Source organism: Pteropus medius, unplaced genomic scaffold (genome assembly GCF_902729225.1).
Source record: "Pteropus medius unplaced genomic scaffold, Ma_sr-lr_union100, whole genome shotgun sequence".
NCBI classification, from domain to species: Eukaryota; Metazoa; Chordata; class Mammalia; order Chiroptera; family Pteropodidae; genus Pteropus; species Pteropus medius.
Genome location: NW_024354500.1, coordinates 5,804,814 through 5,822,964, shown reverse-complemented (window position 1 = coordinate 5,822,964; position 18,151 = coordinate 5,804,814). Strand labels below are relative to the sequence as shown.

Sequence of the window (18,151 nt, the reverse complement as noted above, 5' to 3'; positions counted from 1 at the left end):
TGGAAGATGAGACCAAAGCATTCTAGTCAAAAGCCTGTCAGCTGCCAGACATGTGAATGAAGCCGGCTATTCTAGACCATCCAACTGAGTGTATCCCACAGAGATCAGCTGAGCTGATTTAGACATAAAGAATCACTTGGCTGATTGAGCTAAACAAACAGTTGTTTTTTTAAGTCTCTAAGTTTTGGCTGGTTTATTACACAGCAAGTCTGAATTACATACATTTGGAGTTACTTTTATTTAGCTTTCAACGGTATCTGGTTTTCTTCTGATGGATATTATTTAATCATTTATTAACAAATAATCAGCCAAGATGGAATGGTGATTAAAAACATGGAGTCTCAAAAAATAAATAAATAAATAAATAAAATAAAAATATGGCATCTCAGAACCAAATTTACTGAGTTAAAATTCTGACTATATCACTTTCTATCAGGATTACCCGAAATAAGTTACTTAAACTTACTCTGCTCAGTTATCACATTTGTAAATTTGAGTTAATAAAAATGCCTGGAACATAGTAACATTTTGTTAAACAAATTTGGTCTAAATCTTCTTAATTGGGGTATACATGTTTATTTTTACCACTGATCTCAAGTTTCGATGCTTAGGTATACATTTATCTTCTTTCCTATTACAGACCATTACTGTACAGTGTTCTATTTGAGAATATATGTAACTATTGACTTTACTCAGAGTATGTTGTTACAACGAAAATGTCTTTCATAGATGAAAAGAATATTTATAAAGCCTAAACTATTAACAACCCTTAGAATGTCCAGTTCACATTTAATAAGAAAATTACATAAGAGTCTGGATTGGATCCCTATTACTACTCTAATGCAAACATCACTCCCAGGGTGATATTATTTATTCCAGATGTCATTACCCAATACATTCTACCATTTCTAGGCTCAAAAGCAGGGGAAATCATAAGATGTCCTTATTCAATATCAACATCTTGGAACCAGCTTAATCTTGTTGCTAGTTTTCATGGTTTCTTGTATCCCTATGGTACTTGAGTTCTGCCCTGGCAACTTCATTTGCTGAGACTGGGTGCTGTCTGTCAGCTGTATAAAACTTCTGATCTCAATTAATTTCTTCTCTGGATAATTTCTTCCTGCTAATGGACTACCTAGACCTAGTGCAAATCCCTTGACTTTATTTTCCTCCTATGACATGCTGTCAATCACTCTTGATGACCTGTTTACCTCTTGGATGTCTTCTCCTGGTCTTCTTTTGGGTGCCCTTTTGTTCTTTGGAATATTAGTCTGAAATTCTTATATTTCTGCTGCCAGAACTTATCAACCTAACCAGGTACATTTCTGTTCCTTTCTATGAATATTGGATCATCTATTATATTACCTCTAATCATTACAACAACCCTTCACAGCAACTTTTAAAAACTTATAATTAATTAGTTGTAGAAACCAACATTGGAAAATGTTAGGCAGCTAACATAAAGTCATACAAAAGTGACTTGGAACTATGATTTAAATCCAGAAGGTGCTAGTGACTCAAAATCAGCATTCTGTTTGTTCTGCTTCTTTTAAACCTTATTTACCTCTATTCTGATTTATTTGTCAACACAGTTTGAACCAAGCTGAATAATTAGTATTTATTTTGTAATTATTTGTATTATTTGATAGTTAATGGAGTATCACTATGGGTTGTTGAGCAGAGAAATATTAAAACCAAAATTGTGTTCTAGAAAGATTAATTCAGAGTAGATTGAAGAGGAGGAGAGGCTGAGTGTAGCAGGATATCATAAAAGTCCAGATCAGGGGTAATAAGTTCACAACACAAAGCAGTAAACCATTAGAGAGTCAGAAGAATAAAACAAGTAACATTGAATGTTGGTGCCCTTTGGCCTGAGTAAGAAGATAAGGAATGCCAATAGTAATTATGAGTTATCCTCAAATGAGTCTCCCAAAATTATTATATTATTGAAATCTATTAAAAACGCTGAGTTTTAAGCTTTTTTATATAATGTGTTATATAATGAAACATCCATTCAAATTATATTAGGTAGAGGAAATAAATCTTTGGTAAAGACATTAGGAATTCAAAGTATTGATGAATAATTTAAGATTCCAGGTAAATATTTATCTAGTTTTTTGTGGCTTTGCAAAATGTATTCTCTGATTGTCTAATCAGTCCAATACAAGACTCTAAGATGGTAAATTATCACCATGTATAGTCTTTATATTGTTGCACTAATGTTTCCTGAAATTTAAATGCCCTTGGTGCCCCCTTGTTTTTCCTCGGCTACCTTATTTTACTGCAAGAGCCAGCTCAAATGCCAGCTTATGTATGAAATCCTCTCTGATGACCCCAACAAGTAGATTCTTCTTTGGTGATTTCATTGTATATAGGACAATGGTTTACATTTTGTAGGAGAGGAAAAATAACTTTCCCTCTACCCACCTGAGTTCTCAACTGACACCCCTGTGATAAAAGATAAATAAGAGCAAAATAAACAGAAACCTATTAACATATATACCTCGTATATACATGGGAGATACCCAGGGAAATGTGAGTAACTTAAAGATATGGCTTTAGAATTCAGGATTAAATACCATCTTAGTAGGGAAAGGGGAAAGGGAATGTAGACCTCAGGGGAGAGTAAATGATTTTTAGAAACAACGAATGGGCTCTTAGAAGAATAGATGGGAGTTAGGATAAAGTGTAATAAAGTTTATCTGGATATGATGTCTACTAGTCTCTTCTCCTGTGATAAGAGTCAATTTTCCCAGGTCGATGAAACTCCCAGAGAGGAGATTTACAGAATTTGAATTCCTTTTGGAGGATCTACCTTTAGGCAGATAAGCATTCAGAGAAAGCCTCTTCCAACATCTGCTGTTTTCCAAGGGCCTACAGCTCAAAACAATCAACATACCAGAGTGATATATTTTGAGATAGCTTGTCTTGAGCTCCTACAGTCATATTTTGGAGTGGCATATTCTGCTACTCTTTAATTTCTGTTATTGTTCTTGACTGGTTGTATTTTACTTGCCGTTTCTCCACAAGAGTTTCTGTGATCTTTAAGAACATAGAAAATGCTTTAGGCATCTTTAGTTTTCACTTTGATTACCACTCATAAGCCTGGAGTCACCAATATGTCAGAGTAGGAAATAGAAGGAAGGTGGAATTGAAAAAGATAACTAACATTTTTGAACCTCCTGCATACTAATATTTTTATAAGTAACAAGTAAATTGTGACCAGATTTTGTTTCATAATGTTTTGTGTGACCAAGACAAGTTGTATTTGAATATCTTTGTCTGTTGCAGGTCTCAAAAGTCCTGCAAATTCCAATTCTCTTAGACCTCAGACCTGGATTTACCAATTTATGTGACTAACCTGGCTTATGGGGACATTTGAGTTAGTGACTATTGCTTTACATATAAGCTATAATTTTACATATACATTGGTCCTTATAAATTTCTTTACTATTCCAGTTTTATAGATGATGAAACAGACTCCTAGAGACTAAGTAATTTTCCTAATACCACTCTTCATCTATCCAATAAAATTGAATTTTAAAATAAAACCTCTAACTTCAAGAAATTTAAACTAAATCTTGAAGATTAAGTGGAGAAATGGAAGCTATTACCATAATAAATTTTATTCCATCTGCTTAACATACACAGTTACATTTGAGCTATCCAATTCTTAATGGCTAGCTATATGACTAGTATCAAGATATGGAAATAGGGCTCAGTTATGTCCTTACGCTTTATGGAAAAAATGAACAAGAATCGTTCCATATAGTCTACACATCATAGGTAGTTTATCAGTACTCACTGCCTCATAACATGCTATCTAAGATGTGAATAGTATCAGTTTCAGTAGCAACAGTCAGGTGTTCACAGAATATGCAAGATATTTTAGGAAACAACAGAATTAAAACATGGGGAGGGGTAAAGGCGAATCAGGTATCTTAAAGGCAGATCATCTGTGCTGATTGTCATCATCTCAAAAAGACAGATTTGTTTTCAGAATCTGCAGCTTCTCCCACAGCATTTATCTGACTTTAAAATACCTGACAGGCACCAAGGCCTCTCAAAGGTAAGAGTCCAGTTTTGCTGTATTCCCCGGGAGGATATTGATATTGATGCTGAAGTTGTACTGTCACCGCAATGCAATATAAGCTCAGTGACAATGCTGGGAATAAAGATTGTCAGTCCTTCAGGCTGAAAGTCAAAGGAAAGATTAAAAAAAAGGAATACAAACTACTCTGTTTTTTAGGCTTACCTTCAATTATAGATAATTTAAATACAAAATCTGTAATGAAGGGTAAACATCTATAACCACATTAATATGGTAATGTGGTAAAGTGTGATAAAATTTTTTTTAATCTCTTCATAGTTAATATTTATTTCCTTTTAAGAAAGAAGATATTATTATTTAAGAAAATAAGCCATTGTTTATTAATGATAATGACAATAAGCCATTTGGGATAGCAGTTGAGACTCCTGTTGGAATGAGTAGGCTGGAGCTAAACAAAAAGTTCCACAGACTATTTTTTGTATTAAAAGTAAACAATAGTTTGGAGACAGGACATAGTCATGAGGAAAATGAAAAGAGTGCGAGCATTAATTTCAGAGACGTACAGGACTATGAATGTACTAGTTTTAAAACATGGTATCTGAACCCATGGAGCTATTAGCATGTTTGTGTTGTAAATCTCCTCATCTCTCTAAAACCTTCAATTAATGTATCTCTTTCACACGAATGTCATGTAAGCGTAAAGTATTTATGGAAGAGGCTTGACTACCACATTTGTATTGATACCCTTAAAAATGGACGCATCATGCATTAGACAGCAATTAGGTCCATAAACTAAAATGACTAAGCAGGAACAGCAGATCAAAGACAGAATCATAAGCCACAACTTTTTCTTGACCTGGGTATTTGCAGAAACATTCAGAAGGTCATTGGAATTCTATAATGTGGGGTAGTATTTTAATTAATACTATCTAGAACTTTGGTGGTATAAAGTGAATCTGGCTAATAAAGGAAAAAGGGGTGAAATCACTCTTATAGAAAATTTTTGAGAGACATTAGCAATGGATTGTGATTGGAAAGGAAGCAGATCTAGATTTCTTATTTACTTACCTTAGAAAGGATATTAAAATAGATTAATTTATTTCAGTAAATTTTCTGAAATTTTCTCTTGGGGTTCTTAATGAAATTGAAATGCAAAATGAATGATAAGTCAATTGAAATAAGACAAACTTTCAAATTGGAAAAAGTTAACTGTAATTAGCTAAAGGATATATCAAAAAATTAATTGACACTCTTAATCAGAAGCGAATAGAAACTTTGAAATAAGGGCAGAGGGCAAGTATAGATGAACAGATTAAAATACTGACCTCAAAACACATCAATAGATAAAAATAGAAAGTGTTTTATCTCCTCTGCTTCTTTTAATACAAGAATCAGATCAAGCAAAAAGGCTTCCTTTGCTTTTCAGCTCCTTAAATCAGGCACTTCAAAGAATTAAGTTTCTGTTCATCTCATTAAGTGATACAGGAGAAATCTAAGTGAGCTTCAGCTTCAGAGGCAGAGTGTCCCTTCGTCCTTGATCAGCTGGTGAGTCCTAGAACTATTTGTCTCTGTCAGGTTCGCACATCTCAGCATCTGCACTTCAGAGTCCCTGCTTGGTCCATGTTTCTAGACTGAAGGGATGCTCTTCAGAGTATTGACTATACTGTGAGCTTGACAAGTTTGCCCTTTTGACAAGGTGAAAGAGGTCATTATACCCACCAGTGGGATCTACAAAGCAATTCTTAAGGAGGTTTGAGCCAATATTTTTACAGTTGCACATCAGGGATACTGTGAACACAGAGAAACATTGTAAATAGTGTAGAATTTTTTAGAAATGTTTTCAAAATATAGCTATCAACGATGTTTGTCTTTTTAATTGCCCACAGCACTATGTTGGTAACATTAAATATGTATTTTACTGACTTTTATGAAAGTGACAAAAATAATTACTGCATTTTAAGTGCAATTCTCGAGATATTCAGCTGAGAAATAGCATATATCAACAAAATGACTATTCACTAACTCTTAAAACAGTTAAGACATGTAAGCAACAAGGTAGAAAATAATTTTTTTTTCAGAACCATTCTCAGAATAAAATTAATATTTCTCAATAATTATTGGAATGTGTTTAATCTTTGAAGTAAAAAAATTGAATCACTCACTGGCCTGGCTTGGACCCTGCGTAGATGATTCATAGTGTAATGAGAGAAAGCAAAAGAGATAGAGCAAAATTAAAATTATTTCATAACTCATTTTTACATTATTAAAGATATTTTGTTCTCTTTATTGTCCTAACAGTCAAAGATTGCCTTAATTATCTTTTGTGAAAAACAAAGATCTGTGCCACTGAAATAAATTTAAATCATTTGGTTTATTAAGATGTTTTACCATGATTCTAAGTGACTTGTAGAATGCTAACATTGCTGTTCTAGTATATACCTTTTAATAATATTCAAACGACAGTACTTTTTAATGAACCACTTGGGTCTTTATAAGTTCCAGTGTTTCTTAAAACAATTTTACCTGGTATTGCTGCATGGAGACTTTGCATTTTTCCAGGTGCAGCTGTAGTTCCATTAGTATTCCACAAAACTTGTGAAAAGTAACCAAAACACCCTCACCATTTCTTTCCCCAGTAGGTTTCTAAATCTCTAGGGCATTTGCATTTGCCGTGAAATAGTGTAACAAGCACTCCTAAAGTAATTAAATTGGATATCCAAGAGAAATGTTCTTTCTTGCAGTATTTTGGGAAGACCTGAATGATTGTAATTTATTGACTTATTTATTTGGAGAGAAAAGAAAAAACTTTCAATATGTTTGCCGAATCTTTCTCAAACAGTAGAAAAGCCTTCAGGATAACTTTCAGATAAGTAAGTATAACCCTTTCTGAGGTATTCTTAAGAAAATGATCCTATTTCTTCTCTTGCTCTCCCTTCTGCTCCTCCTCCTCCAAACCTCTCTTTCTGTTAGTGTCCATTCTCTTCCTCTTGCTCTTCTTCCCTACTTTTTCTGTGCACCATTATCCTTGAAATTATCAGTGTATTGACAGCAAATTTTATGTGTTCACATGGAAATTCATATTGGTTTCACACTCTAAAAAGACAGATCGTAATGAATCTAGAAAATATAAAAGAAAATTTTAAATCGAAGTTCATGATCTCTTTTTGCAATGATCATAACCGTGACCTCTTCACAAAATTCATGTAACATAATATATTTTATTAAAGAGAATGTATAATTCCAGAGTAAATATTTATTTTAAAATGATGTTTATTCTTTACAAAAATATTAAGGTCTTAAAAAATAGACACGGGAATTATTCCATATTTAAAATGACTAAAATGTATGATACTAACTGCAACACATAATCTTGGATTGGGCCCTGGGTCACTAAATTTATAAATACATACATAAATTCTCTAAAGAACATTATTGGGAAATTGATGAATTTTAATATATATATTGTAGATTGATGATAAATTTTTATAAATGTTAATTACTTAATTTTAATATTCATATTGTTGTTATATAAGAGATGTAAGAAAATGCTCTTATTCTAAAAAATAAACACTAATACATTTTGGAGGTAAAAGGGAATCATTTTGAACCTACTCTCAAATGGTTCAGGAAAGAGGGGATAATAATAGATAGATGGATGGATGGATGGACAGATGGACAGACGGACAGACAGACAGATAGATGATAGATAGAATGATTTATTCTTCCAAAATAGTCTTCTATTTCTAAAGGGACATGCCATTAGACAGTTTAGAAAGACACTTTCTTCTTTATCGAAGCAACACACACTTCTGGAAGTAGATGGATTGTTTCAACGTTGGGGTCCTTAATCAGTGGACAGTATTTGTAGAAATTGATCGTAGAGTCCAGATTAACTTTGACTCATACAAAAAGGAAACCTCAAAATACATGCTTTTACTTGAGGTATAGAATAACTAGATTGTAGGGCCTCACAGATTTTATTCTAGAACAAGGGGTTGAAAAAGATGAACCAATTCGGACCTGCAACACAGAAAGGAGAACTTTTATGCTGCCAGGAGAGCACTAAAAAATACAATTAATTCTCTATTATGTTCATTTGTAAATCAATTCAAGAAGTTCTAAGATATCTGACCCAGAATTTGGTGAAAATAAAGGCAGGAAGAAAACAAGTGTCATTTAAAAAATATATGTACCCTTAGCATTAAGAATTTACTATCTGACCCAAAATGTTAGACAGATCTAGGAGCAGGGGAAAAGAGACAAGTCAAAAATGTAAATTTCTTGTTCTAAGCTTTGCTCTAATCTACTCTTCATTACCCTGCACTTGAGAAAAGGAGAAAAACTGTCCATATTTGACCAAGTTAGGTGACAGGGCAATCCACTGTATATTCCAGATTGAGTGAAATAGGCAAGGTATACTGTATGAACTGAGAAAGAGAATAAATATAAATATGGACTTCACTTGTGTATTCACCAGAAAACCTTGGAATTGAGCTGGGATTTGGTAAATTTGTATTAGATAATTTCCTTAAAAAAAAAAAAAACTTTGAAAATATATTTAAGATGCAGAATCCAGGGTCACAGAAACCATAGATTATACCAGATTTTGTTACTACAAAAGGGATAGCATCTCTTTAAGAATACATACCTATACATCTTTTATTTTAAAAAAACGTGATCATATGGTATATCTAAATTTAAATATCGAAATATTTTAAATATAAGAAAAATATAAAAAATGTTTCTTCTAGCCAATAGTTTTATATTCTACTTACATACTGAATATTTTATTGTTGGCTATTTCATTCTATTAAATATTTTTATAAAACATAACTTTGAGTAACTGCTTTAACATATGATTCATCCCTTAGTCATGGATATTTAAGTTGTTAGCAATTTTTCTTTATTATAGTGAATTTTGCAGTCAACATCCTTGTACATAAATCTCTAAAGTTTTTCTTTTTAAGATTACAAGCAAATTTTTTTAAAGTTTTAATACTTTATAGACCATCACTATGTCTCACAAAAACATGCTTTTTAGTGAGCATGACTAAAATTTGTAAGGCTCATAGATCTCAGGCATACAAATTTTGAACTTAACAGAGCAAAGGTTTAACTTAATTTTTCTATAACTGAAATCAATGGAACTCACAAGTCCCTTTTTACAATGAAAGGAAAAAAAAGCACGTAATTCAAGGCAAATCATTCTACTATAGTAATAAAGTGGGTTCCCCCCCCCCACTATAAATATTCTCTCTTCTTTCTTGGAGGTAATTCAACTTCTTTGGGAGACATACAAATCTCCTTGAAATAAGCAGATGAGTATTTGAACCATTAACTCGTCTTCCATTCCCCTGGGTCTCCGCTGAAGTGTCGACTGTATTGTGGCAGTACCTACTGCCGTGTCTGGGCTCCGTACTCTGCCTCTAGTCACATGTCAGTGAATCTAAACCACTTGGATCTGCACCCTCTCCAGTCTCTTAAGCACTAATTCCTCTCTGAACATTAATTTAAACTCACCCCTTCCCCCGCTGGCTCTTTGGTGATTTAGAAATTCCAGAACCATTTTCAGATAGGCAGGCTTCTCTGGACTGCCCTCAGCCCATCTGCAGAGACACTTCCCGCTTGGACAAGACCCATAGCCATACAGACTACAAGTCTACTCTTAGAGGCAGGAAGCCCATTGCGAGCCACCTTCTGGGTAACAAAGTACAGACTATACTCAAGTATCCCTAAAATTATTTGAGACTTTCTGTCAGGAAATCTTCATATTGCCTGTATCACCCTCGAAAGCCAAGACTCCCAAGGTTAAGACTTGGAACATTCACTCAGAGGCTCAGGCAGTATCTAAAATTTGGGCAGAGCACCACAGGCTTTTTTCCTTCCTCTCACCACATGGTTGAACATCTGGCATATTTCCCAGTGAAAGGAAAAACTCTGCTTATGACTTACCTTATTTTTTTTCTGGTTTATTTATTTTGTTCCTTTTGCTTTTGGCTCATGATCATCCAAAAAGTATCCTGAAGGGAAACAATACTTACCTTAAGCCTGTTGGGGTGGATGAGGGTAAATTTCAAAAGTTTTCTCAGCAATTCAGTTGACGTCTCAATTTCAGAATGAGGCACCATGCATGAAAAAGCTAAGGCTGATACCTAGATGGTGGAAGAAAGATAATAAATTCAAGGAATGAAGCGGGAAACAATTTCAAATAAATTATATTTGAATTTTCTTAGGATAAAAGCTGCTTAAGATGGTTGACTAGTTTTAGAAATTATTTACTTTATTTCATTTATATATCATTTAGGATTTTTTCACTTATATTCAATATAAAAGAAGACATGATATATGTGTATCTATTTGCCAGATTTAAATATTAAAATGTTTTTCTGTTTAATAATGCAGACAGGGTTTGTCACTTGGAAAGGTGGATGTATTCTCACAGATCCCCCATATCACCATTTTCTTGGATACTTCAAATCTTCTTTCAAATATTAAATAAAAAGATAAATCAATGGTCAGAGCTCAAAGTCACAATGTCTAGTAAACATTTACCAAGTGTGTATCTTTAGGATTTAGTCTCGCCTCTATTGCTTAATTCCCTGATGATAAGATATCAAATATTTTTCTGGAAATTTTGATAAATTTCTTTGGAAGCATAGCTAAAGTCATGATGAAAATTTGCAGCTTTTAGAGGGTCAAGCTCTGATATTACAGTTCAAGACAGAAGGCTGCAGTTGTCTGGTTTTTACCACTGGGTTGTTTCTTTCCTAGGAGTGGTAGTAGCCCAGGTGGAAACAGAAAGAGGCAGCAGAGAGTACGCACTGGGGGAAGTAGAATTCCCTGAACCTTCACATGTCAGTCCAAGAGCGAGAATATCCATGAATTTATTGTTTAATTCATGAATTATATAAGTAACAGAGAATATTAAAAATAATTAAAATTATATAATTTTTCAATATTTACTTATTGAATATTCTATAAAATAGTCCTAAGTCAAAACTATTTTCAAAACTAAAATTATTTTTGAAAATATATATTCACGTATAACAAAGTAACTTTTTAAAGTGTGTTAACTATTAAATATCAATAATTAAAATAAGCAAAATGATTTTAGTAAATATTCCATATACTCTAACTGTCTTTTTAATAATATCTATCATAGCATGTCATTGATATAGTTCAGAAAAGAATGAACATTTTTCTTTAAAAATCTTTTCTATATAAAATGTTCACTCTTTTTTTAAAGTTGCCACTTACTAATAACAATTTAAAGTTCGTGACATCTCCAATTGACTTTTCTCTGTGGATCATAATTTTTTTTTTTAAATTAGAAATACTCTATAGACGTTAACATGCTTCATATGCTCAGGGAAAATACTGCTAAATAGAGGATGTCTCAATTCTTTTTTTTTTTTTATTTGCACAGAAATGTGTGAATATGTATGCCCAAATATTTTCACATTTTGCTCTTTTTTACTTCATTTAAAATACTTTTCTTTGGCATATTTTTATATGACAAAACTCATCAAATGAATTGTCTCTATTTTGTGATTTATTTGAAAGTTTTACGAAATCCAGTTGCTGCAAAATTGTAGACTCTGTCAATTTTATTCTATTTCAATGTTAATTATAAATTTATTTAATTAAACACAACCACCATCACAAAATTTTCTTAAAAGTTAAGATTTCCAAAGTGTGATTATAAAATTTGAAAACCTTTAGTTTTTAATTTACTAGTTGCGTGTCTGTCTTTATTTTTTTCAAGCTTGACTGAAGTAAAATTGACATAACATTGTGTACATTTAAGTGTGCAATATGTTGATTTGATACGCTCATATATCACAAAATGATTACCACCTATAGCATTAACTAATATCTCTATCATGTCACATAATTACAACTTTTTTGTGCTGAGAACATTTAAAATCAACTGTTTTAGCAACTTTCAAGTATATAGTACAGTATTATTAACTATAATCACTATGCTGTATGCTAGATCTCCAGAACTTACTCATAACTGGAAGTTTGTCTCCTTTGACCAATATCTCCTCATTCTCCCTTAGCAGCCTCCAGCCACCATTCTAGTGTCTGTTTTTCATGAGTTTAGCTCTCTCAGATCCTACCTATAAGTGATATTATACAATTTCAAGTGGCCTAACATACATCTAACTGGAATCTCTTGACGACAGAGAGCTGACAGAAAACATATTTGAAGAATTAATTACCAAACATTTTCCAAATTTGATAAAACAGGTATTTTGTTCATCATTATGTTTCTTTGAAAATAAAGATTCAAAATTCAAGATGACTTATTTAGAAATGATAAAATTATAATCAATAATAAATAAATAAATGAATATAGATTTTTTAAATAGGCAATATATGACAAGAAATTGCTCCTTATTAGAGTTAAAACAGCCTCTATTTTTTCCCATACACATCACAGATATTTTAACCTATCCTTTTTCACGTTTCCTTCTGATCTGACTAATTGGCAATCTGGCAGCACCTTTGTTCTCTCATTGACAGTGAGCGGACAAGGCAAAACTGGCTGGTTCATAACATGGCTAGCAGGGTCAGCAACATCACTTTCACCAGAGACCAAAAGGAATAAAATATCCCTAGCCACTCTTGGATGGATACATTTTATTTTATCAGCAAGCACCTGGCATCACCGTGCTGCATATGTGCCTTAAATTACTAAATATAATTTCATATTAAGAGATCTATTTGTGTGCAACAAAAAACAAGAGCAACAGCAGCAGCAACAACAACAGTAAAACTTAAGAGAATAATGAAAAATCTAGAACGAATGTTAAAAATCTTAACCAGGATTGCCACTGACATTCCGGGTTGTATGCTCACCCTATAATAAAGAAGTTTGCAGTTAAAAATCATAATTAAGATGCTCATTTGTTTTTATATATTAAAAAATTGAATTGAAACTGCTTTTTTCTTGTTTTTATGTTAGTTATGGAGGCCTAGGCAGACATAACTCTGCTTCACATTCCAAGATATCCAATATGAAATTACCAGAGTTATTTATTTATTTATTTTATCTTAAAGATAGCTAGATTTTTAATAAAGTCCTTAGTATCTTGTGGCTTTACAGCTGGATTTGTTAATGCAAATTGACCCCTCTGTGACATAATACTATGTGCATTTTTGTGATGGAGGAAAAATACAGAAAGGCATAAGTTCCAGTATATAAACATGTAATCATATTTTTATGATCAAAGATTCAATTGTTAATAATAAAATGTTGTATATTAGTGGAAAAATAATTTTATAAAACTAAATATAAATATGATCCCATTTTTGGAAATATATCTTTATTTACAGCCATGTTTTTATAGCTACAGATAAAGATGATAGATTCAGGGTATTTCAGAAGAATAATCAATCAGTTGGGAAATTTTGAGTGATGTTTTTTTCCTTAGGCTCTGTTCATTTAGTAAATGGAAAAAAACAAAAAAACAATGTTATGATAATTTATAGAACTGAGTATATATGAGAATCACAAGGAGAATTATTTTTTCCCATTTTCATTTAGCATATGCTCAGAAAATTAATGTAGATGATGCACTTAAAAGGAGCTGTAAAAAGATACAAAAATATAACAGAATTCTCATTCCTAATCATCTGACAGTCTAAATAAGATAAAACACGCATATACAAACTCAAAAACACACATGAATAAAGACTATATTTATAGAGCAACATATTAAACAATGACGATTCAAATATTAAACATGAGTAAATACAGGTTGAGGTTGCCAAGTAAGATGATAGATGAAGTTAATCATAAAAGGTTTCCTTGACAAGGTGAGATTAAATTTTATTTAAATATAGTGCTTCTGAAATGTAGAAAGTATATTGATGGACTTTTTTTGTGTGTCTGTTTATATAACAGTTTCTGATGTCCTTACTCAGTCTTTGGACATCACACTGAAGAGAAGTATATTGATGGTTCCTACTCCTGATGTTTAGCAATAATAATATGGGGGACATATTTTCATCTAAGTGACTGACAGTAAATGGGCCATGGGCCATGGCTCATACTTATTTAGCTAACACTAGCTGACAGCTACGCTTTGGAGGTCAGCCAAAGGAATTAAGAGAAGAGACTATTACATGGACTTTCTTTTCCTTAAAATAATCAGATAGAATGGAGACACTGAAGAGAGGCTGTTTTTACAACTTTTAGTTCAGTACCTCTCACATCAAGTTGGGAAGTGTTTTTAGGATTACAAAGTGATGGGAAAAAAAGAACCCTTTTGTGGTTGCAGAAGATGCATTCACTTATAGGGACTGGTTGACTTACCTTCTTATAATGAAGAGACCTGGAATAGGTTTTGTGCTTTTTATCTTTGGATGTTAAAGTCTGTAGGCTGGGTATGAGACAAAAGTAATACAAGCATTGAGTAAAAATAGAATACTCTGTTTGTTTTTAATAACTACATTATTCATCCAACTGAGTTAGGATATAATATTCAACACGTCACCTTTAGGAAATATTGCAAGCTAACAGCTTTCACAGAAGAACTGTGTGGCTCGAGATCGTGAAAAGATTCAAAGCTTAATATTTATTAAGAATCTCTTTTACAAAGTTGAAAGTGTATTTTAGAAAGCATGGTGAAAGAGATTATTTTTGACAAGAATTAATATGAAATAAATATCTTTCTCTGTCTTTTGATATCTTTGTAATTTGCAAGCATCTAGAACACTATAGCGGAGACAGTGTCTGTGCCCATATTCCAGCCATTATTCGTTCCTGTTATCTGTTTTTCCTTCAACATAGTATATACTTTTTCCAAAAAAACTACTCTAACTTTGTGATTCAATCAGGCCAATCCTTCAATGTCATTTCTATATCTTTGCACAGGTTGTACTTATTTAGATAAACTTGATAATTTCTCTAGCACATTCATTCATTTATTACATGAATATTTATTGAGTCCATCTCTATGCCAGACACCGATCACTGCTAGGGATACCAAGAACCATAGCATGCATGCCCTGTTTATAAGCTTGCAGGCCAGAGTCAAAAACATGAACAGATACTTCCAATACCTTGTGATCAGTGCTGTGAGAGGTAGTGACTCAGGGTGCAGCAGAGCAGCACTTCTGGTTATGAAGGGAAGAGTCAGAAAAGCCCTCAGGGAAGAAGCAACAAAGTGACCATGTTGAGCTCTGAAGCACAGATAAATTCAACCAATGAAGGACGCTACTTGAGGAGCAGGAATTACTGGATAAAAATCAGCCTTTGGAATGGACCTAGTGAGTGGAGCTATGCCAAGTCAGCATAAATTATTTGTGGAACAACAAGTCATTCTGGGTGACAGAAGAGCAGGAAATGTGTTGATGAGTGGCAAAAATTCCAATTAAGGAAGTAGAGACAATGAGATTTTTTTTTTAGTTCAAATTCAAATTAAAAACAACAGCCAGCATTTCAATTAGGTATTCATTTTAAAGGATATGTTATTCATTTAGTTTATGCAAAATTGTGATTATGTCAAATTTGTTTTAGAAGATTAATATGATTACAAAATAGAGAATGGTTGGAAGAAAGCAAGGCCCGTGACAGAACAAAGAGTTTCCTAAAGTGTTTGCTGACCAAAAAGATGGGACTTGAACTAAGATTATAAAAGACATCAGAAATAATTGGACTTAAGACTAAGTATGTAAAAGAGTATATTTTTGATAATTTGGATATAGATTCTGAGGTAGTGACTCAAGAATGCTTCTTGAGTTTCCTGTATGATCAGAGTTCACAAAGTAAGAGTGATCAAGAAAGTCAAATGCCACGATAATACAAGAAACACAAGAAGTAAAAACCATGCAGTAACTTTAGAATCAATGAGATTCCCCTTGACAACAGTTATTTTTGTGAAGATATGGGAGTGGAAAAGAGGCTTTGTGTTGAGTTGCACATGAGAGAGTTGGAAGTAAAGAAACTGCTTCCAGAAGACTCAGCATTCTTAAATGGAAGGAAGGATAATAAAAAATGTATCAGTCTTCTCATGTCTCTCAACTTTGGTTATTCTACTTGTCTATTGTATTGTTGGATGGATGTGGCCAGAAGACAGTGCTTATGACATGAATGGTTTCACAGATTATTTGTCTCTGACTATTGGGAAAACCACAGTTCTCCAATTCTTAGTTAATAATAGTACCTACCTCAACAGTGATAAGTAATACATCTAAATACTAAATATTAGTTTTTAATCTTATTATAGTCATTATGTAATGCCTAGAAAAACTGGCATGATTATAGAGATATTAGGTACAGAGTTGGTTGACTTTATTTTTGCTTCCCTGCAGGAACATAAATATTACTAATGTATTCAATAAACGTTATACAATTTCTACCATGCTCTAAGTTTGGGTGTGGGTGTCTATTGTACCATGTTATTGATGAGGCTCAGAAAGCTTAATTTTTTTCTAGAATCACATATATAATAGATGACAGACCTAGATTAAATGCAGATTTTTCTGACAGCAAAGCTTATGGGGTGAACACTATGTGTCACTTCTAAAAGAAGAAACAATTATTACTCTATTCCTAATATTGTGTGAATAACAGTTTGTAACATGATAGAATGTTACTAATATGCTGTCTTGCTTGGGCAGAGTCCCTGGCATCAGTGAAGTCCTGTATGTTCTTGAGTCCAAACCACTTTTGTCTTCAATTTTCTTATATTTAAAGGGGAGAGGGGGTGTAATAATAGTAACGATTATGTGTGTATAGTACAAAGATTAAAAGAGATAATCTATGTAAAATTCTTCTCAAGATAAAAACTCTAAACATGTTAGCTAGTGATAGTGGTAATAGCAACAGTAGTACAAATCGTAGTTTTAATTTGTGCCATTCTTAATTTACTAAAGAAATAACTATCAATACAAGGAAATTATATCTGTTCTTTTGCCAAATTTGGATAATAAAGTCAGTCAGCCAGTAAATTCAGCAAAGATAGAATTTGACATGTAACTTTCTCTGTTAATTGAGTTGTATTACTTGAGAAAGTTGATTTTTCTTTTTTCACACATATTCAGGACATCATTCACCTAAATTTATTTATTTTTCTTTATCTGCAATACTTTTTTCCTCAAAAACATGTTATGAACTCAATGTTTGTATCTGAACTTGAATTGGAAAGAATATATAAAATACCACTGTATTTTTTTTTTTGTGCCATTTTTAGTGTATTGTATCTGTATTCCCTGTGCTCTCCAGTGGCAAAGCTATTTTTTCCTAAGTGTTTAATATTCATTTCATTTCTCATATGTTTAATCCTCTTCACTCAGTTCTATTAAAAAGGGATTAAACTTTACTAAACACAACACATATTTTAAAAACTGTTTTCATTTTCATTAAAAGTATAAGCTTTCTAAAACAACAGAGTTTCAGAAACAAAAATGTGAATGGAATAATGGAAAATTATTTAAATTATGACATCGAAATCATATTTATAATGATTGCCAACCACATTCACATATACAAGAGACATATGAAGAAAAGAAAGTTCAGATGGCTTATTAAAGGAAGGAAGTGGGGAATATATTTACACATTTTTTATATTACTGCCTTAGCTGGGGTTATTTTATTATTATTTGCTGTAAAGGAAGAAGTGGGACATACGACACAAAAATGAACACATTATCACCTTCTTCCATTCAGGGCCTAACCTAGCACCAACACCACTGTTTCTTATTTGTGTACTAAGCAAACAAAAACTCCTGACTCTGTAAATGAAATATATTTATTTAAATTCACTGTGTTTGTTTCCTTATCTTTAAAATTTGTATACTATCTATCTCAAGTAGCTGTGTTGATTAAATACATTAAGCTATTTGACAGTGTGTGCCTGCTCCAATTTAATCTTTTGAAATTATTTGTCTAAAAGATTCTGAAAATTATAATAATATTGAATCTTCTGAGATGTTGATGTTTATTTGGAGATACTATTAATCAATTCTGATTAATAGTATCTCCAGATACTATTAATCAATATCTTTAAATGCCACCAATTAAACTTGAACCTGAATTAAAGTAACCAGTTATAATTAGGGTTTGGATCTGGATCCCTCCCTGTGATG

General features: G+C 32.5%; 1 long non-coding RNA gene across 2 annotated transcripts in view; it reads right to left on the bottom strand.

Annotated features, from left to right (window-relative positions):
* Positions 1-5,163: 5,163 nt before the first annotated feature.
* The window catches only part of LOC120594842 (uncharacterized), a 36,620-nt gene continuing 23,632 nt past the window's right edge, over positions 5,164-18,151 (bottom strand). The window contains exons 3-5 of one of the 2 annotated variants that reach the window (XR_005650719.1): positions 14,376-14,442; positions 10,093-10,203; positions 5,164-5,839 (exon numbers count right to left, since the gene is read on the bottom strand). This is a non-coding gene — a long non-coding RNA (uncharacterized LOC120594842). Of the gene's footprint in view, positions 5,840-7,805; positions 8,072-10,092; positions 10,204-14,375; positions 14,443-18,151 lie in introns of those variants that run through there. The other variant, XR_005650718.1, reaches the window with a different exon arrangement.